We start from the raw sequence: 18251 nt of genomic DNA, 5'->3' as shown, positions 1-18251 counted from the left end.
GCTTTCTCCAACCTGGTGCCTTCCAGATGTTTTGAACTACAACTCCCCCTATCCCTGGCCATCGGCCATGCTATCTGGGGCTGATGGGACTAGGAGTCCAACAATATCAGGAGGGCCACAAGTTGGGGAAGGTTGCACTAGACCCTTATCTGCCAATTGCGATTTTGCAGCATAAAGGAAAGAGATTTGCTGCCGTCAAGCCCCTCACACACACACACACACACACACACACACACACACACACACACACACACACACACAGCACTGGGATCTAAGCTTACTCTATTCTGCTGGGCAGAAGAGTCTTTGTTGTGTTTCCCACCAAGCTGGTGGTGTTGTTATTCTGGGAGGACAGTATTACCTTTTGGTATATCTTGTACATTGGTTTGATAGCTTTTATTAAAAGGAAATAGGCATGGTAGTTAAGTTACCAGATTAGACTATACTGCCTTCAAGTCGATGCTGATTTATGGCGACCCTATGAATAGGATTTTCATGAGGCTGAGAGGCAGTGACTGGCCCAAGGTCACCCAGTGAGCTTCATGGCTATGTGGGGATTCGAACCCTGGTCTCCCACGTCGCAGTCCAACATCTTAACCACTACTATAAAGTTGCAATGAAAGACCAAATGACTTGCCTAAAGTTTATTCATACAAATTCTTGGGCCTAATATAAGGTGATGTCACAGTGGTGACATCCATGATTTGAAGAATCCAATATACATTTAAAAAATCAACAATCTTCTATTTATGTATATCTTGGTAACTTTGCATCATTAAGTTGGGTTGTCGCTGTGGAAAAATATTCATGAACAAAGAAAAGTCTTATCTCACTAATGCTGACTTTATAGATTATTCACATAGCATCCCATAAGTTGACATTCAGGATGGTGCTGGTTTGAAAACATTCTGTCAGCCTAACAGGGCAGTATCAATTCAAGTTCATTCTTTGTCCACTAACCGCTCTTCTTACCAACCAGTTTTTTCCCTCACAAAAACTATTTATTTATTTATTTATTTATATCCCACCCTTCCTCCCAGCAGGAGCCCAGGGTGGCAAACAAAAACACTAAAAACACTTTAAAACATCATAAATGACCATAAAATACATTAAAATAAAACGTTAAAAGCATTTATTAAAAAAGTTTTAAAAACATCTCTTTTTTTAAAAAAAAAGTGTTAAAAACATATTATTAAAGAAAACATATTAAAAGCAATTCTAACACAGACGCAGACTGGGATAGGTCTCAAAAGGCTTGTTGAAAGAAGAAAGTCTTCAAAAGGCTCCAAAAAGATAGCAGAGATGGCGCCTGCCTAATATTCAAAAAGAGGGAATTCCACAATGTAGATGCTGCCACGCTACAGGTCCGTTTCCTATATTGTGCAGAACGAACCTCCTGATAAGATGGTATCTGCAGAAGGCCCTCACCTGCAGAGTGCAGCAATCGACTGGGTATATAAGGGTATGACAGTCTCTCAGGTATCCTGGTGCCCAAGCTGTATAGGGCTTTGTACACCAAAACTAGAACCTAGAACTTGGCCCGGTAGCAAATGGGCAGTCAGTGCAATTCTTTCAGCAGTAGGGTGACATGTTGGCGATACCCTGCCCCAGTGAGCAGTCTCGCTGCTGCATTTTGCACCAGCTGCAGCTTCCAGACCAACCTCAAGGGCAGGCCCATATAGAGTGCATTACAGTAATCTAGCCTGGAGGTTACCAGTGCGGGGACAACAGTGGTCAGGCTATCCCGGTCCAGAAATGGCCACAGCTGTCTTACCAGCTGAACCTGGTAAAAGGCACTCCTAGCCACGGAGGTCACCTGGGCCTCTAGTGACAAAGATGGATCCAGGAGCACCCGCAGACTACGGACCTGCTGTTTCAGAGGGAGTACGACCCCATCCAAAGCAAGCAACTGACCAAGTATCTGAACTCGGGAACCACCAACGCACAGCACCTCCGTCTTGCTAGGATTCAGACTCAGTTTATTGGCCCTCATCCATCCCACCACCAAGTCCAGGCAGTGGTCCAGGGCTTGCATGGCCTCTCCCAATTCAGATGTTATGGAGAAATAGAGCTGGGTATCGTCAGCATACTGCTGACACCTCACCCCGAATCTCCTGATGACTGCTCCCAAGGGCTTCATATAGATGTTCAACAGCATGGGGGACAAGATGGTACCCTGCAGCACCCCACAACACAACTGCCAGGGGCCCGAAAGACAGTCACATAATGCTATTCTCTGAGAGCAACCTTGGAGATAGGGTCGGAACCACTGTAAGACAGTGCCTCCAATACCCAGCTCACCAAGTCGGCCCAGAAGGATACCATGGTCAATGGTATCAAAAGCCACTGAGAGATCAAGTAAAATAACAGGGTCGCACTCCCCCTGTCCTTCTCCTGACAAAGGTCATCCATCAGGGCGACCAAGGCTGATTCAGTCCTATAACCAGGCCAGAACCAAGACTGGGATGGGTCAAGATAATCTGTTTCATCCAAGAGTACTTGCAATTGTTGCGCCACAACCCTCTCCATCACCTTCCCTAAAAAGGGGGTATTTGCAACCGGTCGGTAGGTGTCACAATCCAATGGGTCCAGGGTGGGCTTTTTAAGGAGTGGTCAGATCACCGCCTCTTTCAAGGCGGCTGGGACCACTCCCTCCAGCAATGATGTGTTTACCACACCCTGGATCCACTCTGTCAAACCCCCTTGGCAAGCTTTAATAAGCCAAGAAGGGCAAGGATTGAGAGGACCTGGCTGCATCATCACAAGCACCTTGTCTATGTCATAAGACTTCATCAACTGAAACCATTCCCAAGAAGTTGCAGCAGACATTGCACTGGACACCTCATTGGGGACTACAGGAGATGCAGAGGGGGCATCAAGACTGCTACAGAGGCAAGCAACTTTACCCTCAAAGTGCCTTGCAAACAATTCACAGTGGGCCTCTGAAGGGTCTAAAACTCCATTGCTTGGAGCTGATGTCAACAGACAATACAGAAAAGCTCCACCGGACGGTTACTTGAGGATGCGATGGAGGCAGAGAAGTGGGCCTTTTTCACCACCCTCAACGCCAAACAGTAGGCACAGTTATGATGTTTTACCCATGACCGATCAGCCTCACAGCATGCCTTTTCCCACTTGCACTCTAGCTGTCATCCAGCCTATTTCAGTACCCTTAGCTCACTGGCGTACCAAGGTGCAGACCGGGCTCCACAATATTGGAGAGGGTGCTCGGGGGCAACTGTGTCAAGAGCCCAATGCGCCTCACTGTTCCACAGCATGACAAGGGCTTCAACAGGATCACCTGCTCTATCTACTGGGAACTCCCCCAGGGCATTCAGGAATCCAGTGGATTCCATTAGGGTCCAGGGGTGGACCATCTTAATCTGTCCACCACCCCTGCAGGGAAGGATCACAGCCATAAGTCTAAACTTCACCAGGAAGTGGTCTGACCATAATAATAAAATAATAAATAATAATTTAATTTTTAGGCCGCCTATCTGGCCGAAGCCACTCTAGGCAGCGTACATATTAAATTCAATAAAATACAAAATACAGTAAATACAATAAATACAATAAAATACAAATAATCATCAGTGACAGAATAGCAGCAATTGTAATACATAGCAGCGGGGATTGAGTATATAATTAGTCCATCCCGATAGTCTCAAAGGCCTGACCAAACAGCCAAGTTTTTAATGCTCGGCGGAAGGTATCCAGGAAAGGGGCATGTTGAAGATCGAACGGGAGGGAATTCCAGAGAGTGGGGGCCACCACCGAAAAAGCCCTCTCTCTAGTCCCCACCAACCTAACTACTTTTGTTGGTGGGATTGAGAGAAGGCCCTGCGTGGCGGATCTTGTCGGGCGGCATAGTTGGTGACGCTGGAGGTGCTCCTTCAGATAAACCGGGCCGAAACCATATAGGGATTTAAAGGTTAACACCAACACCTTGAATTGGGCCCGGAAAACTACTGGAAGCCAGTGTAGATTAAATAATACTGGTGTAATATGATCACGGCGACGGCTGTTTGTAAGTAAACGAGCCGCTGCATTCTGTACCAGTTGAAGTTTCCGGACCGTTTTCAAGGGTAACCCCACGTAGAGCGCATTGCAGTAGTCTAATTGAGAGGTGACCAGGGCATGTACTACCAGTGGGAGCTGATGAACAGGGAGGTAGGGTTGCAGCCTGCGTATGAGGTGTAGTTGGTACCAGGCTGCCCGGCTCACTGCCGAAATCTGAGCCTCCATGGACAGCCTGGACATGACAATGGACCATGACAATGGGGTGACATCCACCCCCCTATCTCCAGACCATCCCTTCCTCCATCTGGAGCAAAAACTAGGCCAAGGGTGTGCCCTGCCCTATGCGTCAGGCCAGTGATGACTTGAGACAACCCCATGGTCGTCATGGAGGCCATGAAGTCCCGAGCCGGAACACTACAGGCAGCCTCAGCATGGACATTGAAATCACCCAGCACTATCATTCTGGGCTCCTCCAGCACCACAGCTGAGACGGCCTCCACCAGCTCAGTCAGAGAAGCTGCTGGGCAGCAGGGTGGATGGTACACCAGCAGCAACCCTAGTTTACTGTTTCCTCAGCCCAACACCAAGTGCAGGCCCTCACAGCCAGCTCCAAGACAGAGTGGTTTCCTGGTGACAGAGATGGAAGTTCTGTAGACTACAGCAACTCCTCCCCCCCCGGTCCCTGCAGCCTGTGCTGGTGCTGCACAGAGTATCCAGGTGGGCAAAGCTGAGTCAGATCAACTCCTCCCAGCTCATCCACCCAGGTCTCAGTAATGCACACCAAATTGGCACCTTCATCCACAATCAAATCATGGATGAGAGTGGTCTTATTGTGTACCAATCTGGTATTAAACAACAACACATACAGGCCAGTGGGCACAGCAGTTGAGCAATGAGGAACCCATCCACGAGGGGAGCGGCAGCAAGAAACGAGGCGCAGATAGCGTTGTCCTCGTCTTCTACAGTAATTCACCACATCTCCATGGCTATATTTCCCTGTACCCATGATCACTGAAATTGTTGTGGCATCACCCATGTTCCTCCGTACTAAGACTACTCCTAAACACCTGATATGGACCCAACATCAGCCCACCAACAAAGCTTGCTGGAGCCAATTATCCCAGAAGTCCTCTGCAAGAATTGGGAACAGTCATACCCATTCAAACGTTTTCACACAGGGCCCATCTACTCCCCCTCCTGTCTCACACCCAGGGAGGGCCAGCCAAAATATTGGTAATTTTGAAAGGAAATGCAAGGAAATTTTATCAATATTATCATTCTTAATATTGATATTTTAGAGGCAGATTTTTTTGAAAAAAATGCAGTTTTGAAAATAGTCACAGAAAATCGCTACATTAAAATCCAACCTGCAAAGATAGAGAATAAGCGAACTAATGGAAAATTCAGTACCAAATCTGAATTCAGTGGAATTCTAGCATATTCCTAGACACATCAGTAGCAGTATGTTGGGATGGCAGTGCCTTCCTGACAGGGTTGTTGCTGCAGTTTACCTGGATGGGGCTGGGCAGGGCAGTGGTAAGGTTGTCAGGCATACTGGCAGAGCTAAACTGATGCTTCTTTGTGTCTGCACACCTTCAACCTCAGCACCACCCTTCCTTAGTCCCTCTTAGGTAAGCTGCAGTGGCACCAGTGTTCGGAACACATGTTCCAGGCACATAAAAATACAGCCAGAATCTAGCCGCCACTCCATCTACAAGCAAGCTCCTAGCCTCTTCAATGTCTCATATACATGTATCCTATTCTAAATCCCAAACAGTTTGCAAGCTTCTGAAGACAGTTAAAGCAGATTGCATGGGCTAGTTTACTAATTTAATTTAGTTTATTAATTCTTGATCAAGGGTGCAATTCTATTCACTTTCCTGGAGCACGCCCCACTAAACCCAATGCCACTTAAGTAGATGTGCACAGATTGCCTTATAATGCTGCAATCCTAATAAGTGGAAGAAACCAGGATGGGGAATCTTTGGCCCGCCAGATGTTGCTAAACTTTTACTCCCATCAGCCTCAACAAGCATAGCCAGTGGCAAGGGATGATGCAAATTCTAATTCAGCAATTTGGAGGGGTGCAAAGGTTCATCCTACCTGCATTAAACACAATACGATTTACTTTCAAGTAGATTTGGAACAGAATATATGCTAATAAGCATGCATAATTCAAAACTTATCAAAATATTTCTGAATTACTTTGGTGCAATAAATTATATATCTTCATACAGGGAATTGTTAGTAATAGTATAAACTCAAAGGTATTAAGTAATTGCTTCTGTCTTGTTAGAACAGTTAAAGCTATAATCCCAACCTCAAAGGGCTTTTAGAACATTTCTCACTTGTATTACTTTGCTTTGTGGGTTTTAAAGATCCAATCATTGGTTTGGAGCATTCAAAACTAATGTTAAAACAAGCAGTTGTGAAATAATGCATCAAATATTTAGGTTTGAATAACTGGTGTAACATGGCATTATATGTACTTGTATTTCTTAGATGAAAATGAACACAACAGAAATGGACATGCAGATCAAACAGATGTGCAGCCCAATCTTATAGGTAGATCTATCCATCTATCTGTCTGTCTGTCTGTCTATCTGTCTACACACACCACCACCACCACCCTTCTCAAATGTTGAAGGCTCCTCACAACAGAGCATTAAAAAAATACAACAGAAGGCAAATCAGTAACCATGTATATAAATAGCAAACAATTCTTCAAATGCCAGTGTTGAAATAGCAAAAGCAACAACATCTACTCATGAGAAGGAGATTTGGAGGAACTCCAAGGATTGTCAATGTACAAAATATCTTTTTTTGGGGGGGGAACCCTAAGGGGTGGTAGATCCAAAGCAGCACACTGAGGACTGAGCATGCTCAATGGACATGGAATGCTGGCTGGATGTTGTAGGGATATGGAAACCTAGGGAGGAGGGGAATTGAAGGAGAATCCTAGCTGGAATTCTGAAGAGAAGCACTCCATACAGCAACATTTTGTTGCACATCCCAATGTTAGTGTGCAATAATAATTTAAAAATAAGATAGCAGCAGCAGGTAAAATAGTTTAAAGCCAATGATTCATCTGCCAGGAGTGTTAAAATTAACAGCAACAGCTAGCTAGGCCAAATGCTTGTCTAAAAATAAAGGTCTTCACAGAACAGCAGAAGGCTACCAGAGAGTGAGGGGAACCTTCCTAAGTAGGGAATTCCAGAGCCTAGGTGCAGTCCAGGATAGGATTCTCTCCCACACCCGAACCCAAACCAAAGACATATCAAATGAGGGCAGGATGCTCAGGATGGTGTGTGCAGAGGTTTTAAATACATGGACAGGTTTATATAGGGAAAGCTATCTTGGTCCCAAGTAGGGTTGTCAGGTTCAGGGCCTGAGACTGATCCTGTATCTTTAGGAGAAGAGAAAGTCAGCCAAGTGCAGGTGTTCTTGCAACACTGTAATGGGAAAAACCACAAGGTGGAATTCCCCTTCCCCCTGCACAACTTTTAAAGATACAGAAGACCTCTTGGTGGAATCATAGGAGCTGCCCAGTTGGCATTGACCCATTACAGAGCCTTTTGAGTGGAGGTTCCTTGTTGTGGAATGCCCTCCCTGATGAAGTGCATCTGCCTCCATTATTGACTTTCAGGAGGAATTTAAAAACATTCCTGTTTAGCCAAGCATTTGATGGCTAAAAAATACTGTTCCTGGCAACTCTGGAATCACTGTTTGAGAGAACATTTTAAACTGTTTTTAGAATGCTTTAAATATATATATATATATATATATATATTATTGATATGTTTGCTGCCCCATGCTCCTTCAGGAGGAAGGGCAGAATATGAAAACAACAATAAGAACAGCTATTCAAAACTGATGAGTTGAGATCTTGCAGTTATCTCTGATGAGACTCTTGCAAAAGGCATTTCAGCAGAATCAGGAACAAGGGAGAGATTTAAGCCTAGGCCTTCCAGATCCAGGTCCAAGATTCTATCAACACACTGTCTGTAAAATTATAGATTGGGAGCACTGGCTGTGATGACTGGAAAGGTAGAGCAGATGTATACCAAAGGTCTGAGTGAATAGGAAGGTCTTGCCTGGTGCATAAAGATGGATAGAGAAGGTGCCAAGTGTGCCTGTCTTGGGAGAGCATTACACAGCCAGGTGGCCACCACTGAAAAGGACCGTTTTCATGGTTGCCACCCTCCCATGGAGGGGGCACACAAAGAAGGTCCTCAGATGACAAATGCAGGGTCTGGGTCGGTTTATATGGGGAGAGGCAGTCCTTGCGACATTGAGATCCTGTGTCCCATAAGGCTTTATAGGTCAAAACCAGCACTTTGAATTGAGCCTGGAAACTAATCAGTAGCCAGTGCAGCTGTACCAGAATTGGTGTTACATGTGTGGACCGACCTACCCCATCAGCATCTGGCCACCGAGTTCTGCACTAGCTGGTTTCCAAACTGTCCAAAGGCAGCTCTGTGTATAACGCACTGCAGTAGTCTAACCTAGTCTATATCTGAAATATTATTATATAACATGATAAACCTTAGTGATGTCCAGTTGTGGTGTTCCATTTGCACAATAGGACTTCTGCTTGCACAAATGGAGCTTCCCATTCCTTCTCTATTGCAGCTCTCCCATGCACCTCCCCCAAATCTGCTATGGACATTGGAGAATACTTTAGAACAGATGGGGGGAAGATACCACAGAGGTGAGGGAAGGAAAAGGAATCCCATCATATCTCCTAGCACAACATTGGGTTTCACCCTTACAGTTCAGCTTGCACTTCTCTATCAATCAACGCTTTAAAAATGAAGACATAAAATTCCATTTATCTTTCTATATATGTCCATTATATGTTTCTATATGTCCACAGATCTTGGGGTGGTTGCACCATTTAAAAAAATCTTTTAAGAACATAAATAGCATATATATTTAATTTACTACAGAAGGACATGGTTTGTCATTCTCTTATTTTTGAATAGGTAAAATGTTTCTTCTCATCAATTGATAAGGTATGTCTCAAACCTTCAAATCAAATAATAAGCAATAGTTCTTTCAACTTTGCCTTAATACAACATTCACTAAATGTAAGTGCTGAGCTCTGATTTTGATTGCTTTGATTGATTTTGATCAGAATCATAAGTGATACTAATTCTTCATTAATCTTATTAGGATGGCCCTATAATGCTGCTATCTGAAAGATTTCTACAACAGTAAATCTCAAAGTAATATCACATTGACAGTTTGCTTTAAATGTTTGGAACAAAACGTATGTAACAGCAATATACACATGAGCATAAATTATACACAGTGCTGAATAATGGTGACTATATAAAAATATCCTTCAGCAATTTCATCTTGCAGGCTGAAAGACTAAACCGCCTACAGCAAATCAAAATAATTCTAGAAGACCCTTTTTAAAAGCTAAGGGAAAAATTAAATTTAAAAAATCTAGAGAAAACCTGTATTGGTTGTAAGATACCAAGATCACCTAATTCAAATTATTAGGATGTTGGAAAAACTGCTGAACAAATGCAGACTTGAGTCAAAATAACAACTATAGTCCAACAAGCTGGAAACTTGTCAAGCCCTTCTGAATGAATCATCAGTATTCATACATGCTTATCATATCATGACCTTAACATAAAAAATTAAACTTTGTTACTTTTCTTAACACCTGCTTTATTTTCTTGCATTACTTCTAAGAATCCAATGTTTCATTGTACCATATCTAATATAATTAAATCAAGAGTATCTTTCTTGGGCAGCAAGCAGCAAACAATATGGGTTGTGCCCGCCAGTGTATGTGATAGTTTTATTGAAGTGCTAATGTGGAAGTCCAGACCCTTTGAAACCCATCATTAGCAGAAATGGTCAACCCAATATAAATTAGTTGCATTCCAGAAATTATAATGATTTGAAATCAGGAGGATGCAACTTTGTGTACATGGTTCACCTGGTATATCTCAAATTACTAGAAGTGATATCAAAGTTTGTAGGGAAACACACTCCAGTGCTGTCTGCTCTGGCAGGGAGTGGCCCTCCTAATACTTCTGCATATTGAGATCCTTTTTGATTTACAGATTCCAGGGACTGAAGCAGTCACCTCATAGGCCTCCAGAAACCAGATAACAATGGCCATAGTCTAGTCAACTATTTCCATCATTAACCATCTGCACCAAATTGTTTTGATGATATTGAACTAATTATGCCATGTTTTTATCACCCAGACAATACACAAGAGCATTAGCACATTCACATCAATAAAACCAGGATTCCAGGCCATGAGCTATGGCAGCTTTTAAATTGTCCTTTTGGTCCTAAACAGTTACCATTACTTTCCTGGGAACATTTATGCAGAAGCAAATTCCATGTATTTCAGTGAGATTTAGAGAGTACTCAAGAATACAGTTCATGTTGCACGTGTTAAATGGTTTGGAATAACATTGGGAACAATTCATGAAGGCCATAAAGAAACAGTGCAGCTCATGGGGAGGAGGGAATATATCTGCAAATCTTGGGCTTACCAGACCCTTTCTTCATCCACTGGAAAGGGGCAGAAAGGTGTAAAGTAGACTTTCATGTAATGGCAACCCTAACTTTAACAATCTTTGTGTAGACAGCCTTAGACACAGCCTAGTGTGTTTCAGATCCCGGTTTAGAACTTTCTCTCCCTCCCCTGCCCTCTCTCACACACAACAAATGTCACCATACCTACCCCTTGCAAGGATTCCCTTTCTTCCCATAAGGCCCTGCCCAGCATCAGCTTTGCTCTGGATGGATGTTTTGCACAATATGTATGCAAAGGTCCAGCTGCTGGATGGCTCGATAGTATAGGAGCTGTGATGCCCAGCAGAGTGTGGTACGTACAGCCTTGGGACACTGGCAGTGAGAAGGGGAAAGCTTGGTGCCCTTTTCCATAGGAACCTGATTAGGGCAGGCACTCAGTGTCTGAGGGATTCAGGACAGGCAAAAGGAAGTGCTCCTTCACACAATACGTAGTCAAACTATGGAATTCACAACTGAAAGATGTAGTGATGACCACCAACCTGGACAGCTTTAAAAGGGGGTTAGACAAATTCAGGGAGGGTAAGGCTATAAGTGACTACCACTTATGAGGGTTATTTTCTCTCTAGTATGAGGAGCAACATGGTGTTGAACCAGTTGCTTGGTTTGCCCCTATTTTAAACCAAAAAAAAGTATGCCTTCTCAATATTAGAAGTTTGGAAATTTGATTAGGGCAGGCATACTGTGTTCAGTGTTGGGAGATTCAGGCAGTCTTTGAAAAGTTCATTTTTAAAAAGAATTATTTCCATTTCAAGTTCACCCCCTCCATAAAGGAATTAATTCCATTCCAGTTCAATCCACAGTTGATTCTTGTGGTTCTTCGCATGTTTTTTAGCCTTTAGCTGTAAAATTCAGAATTTTTCAAAAGCATAAAATATGCTTAAGACTACAAAAATGTCAAGATACACATAGTGTAATGTGAACAATTATTTTATTCATTTTTCCCAACAATAATAATAACTTTAAGCTTAAACAGCAGCAGCACTTTTCGGTTAGGTAAAAATGGTAAATCCTATTCCCCCTATAGAGCTACACTTCTCTGAGTAGCTTAACAATCAATCCCTCTTCCCAGAGAACTCTAAAAAATGTTGCTCTATGAGGGGAATAGGGGGTCTTCTCTTAGCACCCTTCACAAATCACACCCCAAAATCATAGCAGGCATTTTATTATAAAGAGAACAAATCTCTTTATAGCCATCTGAAAGGTTTTCATTCTAGCACTTTTGTTATCATGCTGCTACACAGAGCTAGGCTGCATTCATACCATACATTTATTCCACTATTATTCCACTTTAAACAGACATGGCGTCCCCCAAAGAATCTTGGGAAGTGTCATTTGTGAAGGGTGCTGAGAGTTGTTAGGAGACCCCTCTTCTCTTCACAGTGGTGCAACTGCCAGAGTGGTTTAACAGTCAGTCCCTCTTCCCTGAGAACTCTGAGCATTGCAGTTCTATGAAGGAAACAGGGGTCTCCTATCAATTCTCAGCACCCTTCACAAACTACACTTCCCAGAAATCTTTGGGAGAAGGGTTTAAAGTGGAATAATTGTGGAATAAATTCAGAGCTTGGAAAAGTTACTTTTTTGAACTACAACTTCATCAGCCCAATCCAGTGGCCATGCTGGCTGGGGCTGATGGGAGTTGTAGTTCAAAAAAGTAACTTTTCCAAGCTCTGAATAAATGTATGGTGTGCATGTGGCCTTAGTTAATCTGAATTAGTTCATTTCAAGCACTGGATTCAGGACAGATAAAAGAAATACTCCTTCACACAGTACATAGTCAAAAGCAAAAGATGTAGTGATGACTACACATCTGGGCAGCTTTAAAACAGATTAGACAAATTCATGGAAGATAAAGTTGTCAGTGGTTACGAGTCATGGCTATATATGACAGGCCTTTGCTCTGATCCAGCAGGCCTCTTATGTACTTATGTTCAGTACCATGAACACGCAAGGTCCATCTCAATCTTATTTAAAGTGAGGAAGAGTTTTGACATGGAAGTTCCAGTACATCAAGAACTAAACTAATGTGTATTTTTGATGAACCTTAGAACCTTTCCTCCACCCACTGGAACACTAGAAGTCAATTAAGTCTGGGCGAGATTTCAGCAGCATCTGGAAGCTACTGCTTGTATTAAAGAATAAACCCTTCAGAAATATTATTCTCTTTGATGCTTCGTAGCACAGGGATAAAATTATTATTTATAAAAAGGGGAAATGTAGCTACCTTTGAATTGACATGATGCCTGGCAGTAGTATAGAAAAGCTCATGACATAAAAAGATTTTCTTTTAATGTTTCATACACTGAACCTCATTAAGAAAGTCATAGAGCTTTAATGGTGGTAAATTTGACGATGTCTTTAATTTGAGCAAATGATTGCACTGACCTTAAAAAGTAACCTCTATACAATTAGCAAATTTGTCAGGACCATGCAGACAATCAACTTCTGAGGGTTCAAGGAAGGTCATTGAGGGCTGCCAGCAGATCTCCCAAAATGTAATTTTTCAGAAAAATAAATCTGGTCCAAAAAAACATTATTTCCCCAGAAACAACCCCTGAAAATCTGTGGTTTGCCAGCAGTATGAGTTCTAGAACAAACTGAACATGCTTCTGCATTAGGTAATGCCAGCTATACCTTCTACCTTTAGGCAGTAAAGCACATTCACAGCCAGTAGCAGTTAATGGGGCAGTGGTGCATATCCGACCTCCCATCACCAGTTTTGTTGAGGCTTACCAGGAGGTGGAGATGGAGGTACAAGGTGGCAGCATGGTGCAAACACACCAGTGGGAGTGCTGGATTGACTCCACCAGTGTGTTTGTACCACACCAGCCTCACAACTGCGTCATCCTTCTCCCTCTTGGTAGGCTGAGCAATGCTGGTGACAGGAGGTCAGGTAAGCACTGCTGTCCAATACTGGCCACAGCCCAAGTCAAGGACCACATATGGACCTTAACTGAACTGACCCATTTGCTTCTCTTTTCTTGCATCCCCTACTTCCTTAGTTTCATTAACTTTATTCCAACAGTCATTCCCCCATATATACACACGCAGCATGTGAATTTCCTCCTCATGATAGCAACTTGTATGTGAAGATTTGAAAGACATAAGTTTGCACATTCTTTAAAAATATTAAGGATAAGAACATAAAAAGTCCCTGCTGTATCAGGCCAACAGCCCATCTAGTCCAGCAACCTGTTCTCACTGTGGCCAACCAGCTCTCTGTCTGTCTGTCTATTTCTAATCTAACTATATAATATTTTTGTAAGTGTCACACTTCCATTTGCTTGGCCACAGACAGGTGGTGCTGTGCGCTATGTCATGACAACAAGCAAATGAGACCTGCTGAACCAGCAGAGGAGGAAGGAGGAGACGATGATGAAGGAGGCAGGCAGGAGTAAAGGCAGGGGGTAGTGGTGACCGTGAGGGTGGTTGCTGGGTGGTAGGCAGAATTGGTCTTCAGAATGCAGGGGGTGCTGTCACCCCTGCTTTCCCCCCTCCCATCAAGCAGTCTGTTCTATTGGTAGCCAGCAGGAAGTGCAAGCAAAGCTTTTGTGGTTGAGGATGGGATGAGGAGCTTTCTTGCTGGCCCGCCCCTGCATGTTGCCTTGGAGGGGGTGGCCTCCTGCTTCCCCCATTTGAGCAGGCACTCTTGCTGTCATGCCTGCTGAAGTGCAGTGCTGAAGATGTTGTTGAAGCAAGGAAGGCAGCAGCAGCCCCATCTGTTTCGCCTTCCTGCATTCCAGGCCTTTCCTTCCCTCCAGGTAAAGGCAGTTGGGGCTGGCCCACGTGGTGCTGAGGCAGACAGCAGGGGCCACCCTGGCCAGCCCCTAAAGCAGGTATTCCTCAGCATTAAGTGTGCTCTTACCTGGCAGGAGGGAAAGGCTTGGAAGGCAGGACAAAGAGACAGATGGGGCTGGAGCCTCTCCTTTCACCTTTCTTTTCTGCTGTGGCTTTGTTATCAGTTCTTGCCAAAAGGAGGAGGAGGAGACTGATGATGAAGCCATGACAAGCAGCAAAGTTGGTGTTGAACCTGAGGAGACAGCTCCAGCTATGGAGAAGAAGACTGTGCTGTGCTTGTGACAGGTGAAGGGAAAGAGAAGGTGACAGGTGAAGGGAAAGAGAAGGATTTGGGGAGGGGGGAGGGGGGACTGCTTGGGGGTAAAGGTGGGATTTTGGAGGAAAGGTAAAATATGGGAGGAAGAGAAGGGTGTGCGAGACAGAGTTATGTCTCTGGAGATGGGGGGAACGAATTGGGTAGGGGGCATGGGGCAGAGGCTTGGAGTAAAGGGAGCATTTGTTATACTGGGGAGGCATTTGGAGAAATGAGGGAGGATATGGGATGCAGGGAGTTAGCTCTTGGGGGGACTGTATCTATTGTAAATAATGGAGGGGTTAAAGGAAGGGGGGTTAAGAGAAACCCTGGGGGCGGAAGAAAGGTCTCACTGTGTGACAGTTTTATGCCTCTGATGATTGGATGAGGTGAAGAAAGCTGGAGACAAGCAATTGGGTAGGGGAAAGGTGGAAGTGGTTGGGGGGGAAGGGAGTGCTGGAGAGGAGCAAGAGGGAGCGTATATTTATTTATTTATTTATTATTTTATTTATATCCCGCCCTTCCTCCAAGCAGGAGCCCAGGGTGGCAAAGATTTATATAGATAAATGAGACAGGATATGGGACAGAGTGAGGGAGTGTAAAGAGTGTGTAAACTGGGGTGCAAAGGGGGCTACAGAATAAAAGGAAGAAGCAGCTTCAGAAAGGGGGCTGAGAAGGTGAAAGGGGGGCTTAGTAGTTGCATGAGGTGAAAGGGGAAGGTCTAAGGCAGCGTTACCCAACCTTTTTTGACCCAACACCCCTTTGCAAAATCTTTTTGTGCCCAACGTCCCCCTCAGATTAAGTATATGCCAATGCTTCCTATTCTTCCCTTAAAATATGAGTAATGCATAAAAGGTATTTTCAATTATTATTACTGATCATTTTTATCATGCCTTTTTATTGCACTTAGATTACACATTGAATTCTTATTATGATTTATTAATATACATATATAGTTATAGTTATAGAAAAGTAAATAAAATGAGATTTATTATAAAATACTAGTGTGATCCTTGAGCTTGATGAGTTTTGGCTAACTTCACAATATCTGGAGTATACTTGGATAGTAATAGTCTTACACTGTGTTACTTAACAACAAACTCATTCAGTTAGCGGCATTGTTTCATTAAAGTTCATTTAAACATCACAGAAACAACGGGTAGCGAGTGTGTCCCATTCCTGAAGAAAACCAGCGAATAACTGACTGTCTGCGTCACCCGTTTGCACACAGCACTCATCCATTGGAAGAATGCATCCTCCACCAATGTACCCAGCTTATCAAACACTCTCTCGTGATTGGTTCCAACATCCCTCAAGACAGCATCGGAACATTACCTAGTGCTGGGGCGTGGCTAGTATCCCCATTCCTTGATATGACACTGGCCGCTATTCAGAATTTCTTTACTAAAGAGCACACACTATTTATAGTGTTATTTCCATGAATTGAGACTATTAAATACATTCTAACTGGGGACAAAACAGTTTAAAAATTAATGGTTTGTGTATTAAATAAAATTAAACTTAAATGCTTCAACTGTCACATCAGACAGCCAAATGTCAATGCCCCCCTAATGAACCCAAATGCTCCCTAAAGTTTGTAGTCACGCCAACACCTCCCTGAAAGGCTGTAATGCCCCCCAGGGGGGCGCTACCACCCACGTTGGGAATCGCTGGTCTAAGGGGTTACCATGGGGGAGTGGGGGGTTGGTGGGTGAAGTGAGCAGGGGTATAGCCCCTAGTTTATTCATAAAACTATTTTTATATACGGCTTGGGACCACAATACCTGATGGAACACCTCTCCCGATACGAACCAACCCGTACACTACGTTCAAGATCAGAGGCCCTCCTCCGGGTGCCTACTCCAAGGGAAGCTTGGAGGGTGGCAACAAGGGAGAGGGCCTTCTCAGTGGTGGCCCCCAAATTATGGAATGACTTTTTTGATGAGGTGCGCCTGGCGCCAACACTGTTATCTTTTTGGTGCCAAGTCAAGACTTTCCTCTTCTCCCAGGCATTTTAGCATGTGTTTTAAATTGTTTTTATATTGTTTTAAATTTTAAAATTGTGTTTTAGATTGTTTTTAAAATATGTGTTTTATTTATTTATTTATTATTTATTTAATTAAGCTTATATACCGCCCGACTAGCAACAGCTCTCTGGGCGGTAAACATTAAAAATACAATAAAAATAACACAAAACTGTACACAAAACTGTACAGTCTAAAATCAAAATATAATAATTTAGAATTAACAGGAATTAAAATGCCTCAGAGAAGAGAAAGGTTTTAACCTGGCGCCGAAAAGATGATAGTGTCGGCGCCAGGCGCACCTCCTCGGGGAGACCATTCCATAGTTCGGGGGCTACCACTGAGAAGGCCCTAGATCTTGTCACCACTCTCCGGGCTTCCCTATGAGTCGGAACCCGGAGGAGGGCCTTCGTAGTAGACCGTAGTGTACGGGCCGGTTCATATCGGGAGAGGCGTTCCGACAGATATCGTGGTCCCGCGCCGTATAAGGCTTTATAGGTAAGTACTAACACTTTGAATCTGGCCCGGAAGCATATTGGAAGCCAGTGCAAACGGGCTAGCACAGGTGTTATATGCTCAGACCGCTTAGTTCTTGTTAGCAGTCTGGCCGCCGCATTTTGCACTAGCTGTAGCTTCCGAATCGTCTTCAAAGGTAGCCCTACGTAAAGCGCATTGCAGTAGTCCAGACGCGAGGTTACCATAGCATGTACCACTGATGAGAGGTCCTCCTTACTCAGATAGGGACGTAGCTGGGCTACCAACCGAAGTTGGTAGAACGCATTCCGGGCCACCGAGGCTACATGAGCCTCAAGTGTGAGGGAAGAGTCTAAGATGACTCCCAGACTATGCACCTGTTCCTTTAGGGGGAGTGTAACCCCATCCAGGACAGGGTATATATCCACCATCCGATCAGAGAAACCATCCACCAACAGCATCTCAGTCTTGTCAGGATTGAGTCTCAGTTTGTTAGTTCTCATCCAGTCCATTGTCGCAGCCAGGCAACGGTTCAGCACGTCGACTGCCTCACCTGAAGAAGATGTAAAGGAGAAGTAGAGCTGCGTGTCATCAGCATACTGATGACAACGCACTCCAAAACTCCTGATGACCGCCCCCAGCGGCTTCATATAAATGTTAAAAAGCATGGGAGACAGAACCGAACCCTGCAGGACCCCACATTGGAGAACCCACGGTGTCGAGCAATGTTCCCCAAGCACTATCTTCTGGAGACGACCCGCTAAGTAGGAGCAGAACCACTGCCAAGCAGTGCCTCCAACTCCCAATTCCGCAAGCCTCTCCAGAAGGATACCATGGTCGATGGTATCAAAAGCCGCTGAGAGGTCAAGGAGAATCAACAGAGTTACACTCCCTCTGTCTCTCTCCCGACATAGGTCATCAAACAGGGTGACCAAGGCAGTCTCAGTGCCAAAACCAGGCCTGAACCCCGATTGAAATGGATCTAGATAATCAGTTTCATCCAATAGCGCCTGGAGCTGGTCAGCAACCACACGTTCCAGGATCTTGCCCAGGAACGGAACATTGGCTACTGG

This window comes from Rhineura floridana, chromosome 7 (genome assembly GCF_030035675.1).
Source record: "Rhineura floridana isolate rRhiFlo1 chromosome 7, rRhiFlo1.hap2, whole genome shotgun sequence".
In the NCBI taxonomy this organism is placed as follows: Eukaryota; Metazoa; Chordata; class Lepidosauria; order Squamata; family Rhineuridae; genus Rhineura; species Rhineura floridana.
The sequence above is the reverse complement of the archived record's forward strand: the minus strand, read 5'-3'. Positions refer to the sequence as shown.